Here is a 725-nt window from a genome sequence, read left to right as displayed (position 1 = left end):
CGTTCCAGTATGTGCTTGAGCGCCTGTATTCTCGCCTGTCTCCTTTCCTTGTCGTACTCGGGATGCATGTTTCTGCGAATGGTACTTATGTGTAGCTTGTCTCTGATCTCGTGGGGGATACGCTGAGGTAGGTGCCTCTCATCCTCGACTTGGTAGCCCAGATCTTGGAGCAGGGCTCTTCCCATTTTTGTTAGCTTTAGTCTCTCCAGTTGGTTGACGTTGTGCGCTTCCACGAGCCCTTCCCACGTGTTGTGAACTCCCATTTTGAGTAGTTTCACTGTGGATGTGGAAGGGAACAGGCGCAACGCAATTTTGTAGGATTTTCTGATGAGGGCGTTTACTTTGTCTCGTTGACTGTTCTTCATGTCAACGTATGGGGTCCCGTAGGTGACGATGCTCGTGAGCAGCGCTTGTATTATTCTCGTGCAGTCTTCCTCCTTGAGTCCGTGCCTCTTGCTCGTCACTCATTTGATAAGGTGGATTATTTGTTGCATTGTTCTCTGAATTTTTTCCAACTCTGCTCCCCCGGCCCCGTCCTTTTGAATCAGGCAGATAATTTTTTTGCTCGCTTACGGAACCAAATTCCCGCTCCCACACGCCAAACTCGAACGCGCTCAGGCGGCCGCGTTTCGAATGCTACAAACGGACTCGTATCCGTCACGAGGCCTACTAAGCCTCTACAACTCAGAAATCCCGGCAAATCACCCAGACTGCCCAGAACTTTA

Source organism: Dermacentor andersoni, chromosome 10, assembly GCF_023375885.2.
Source record: "Dermacentor andersoni chromosome 10, qqDerAnde1_hic_scaffold, whole genome shotgun sequence".
NCBI classification, from domain to species: Eukaryota; Metazoa; Arthropoda; class Arachnida; order Ixodida; family Ixodidae; genus Dermacentor; species Dermacentor andersoni.
This window is presented reverse-complemented; position numbering follows the sequence as displayed.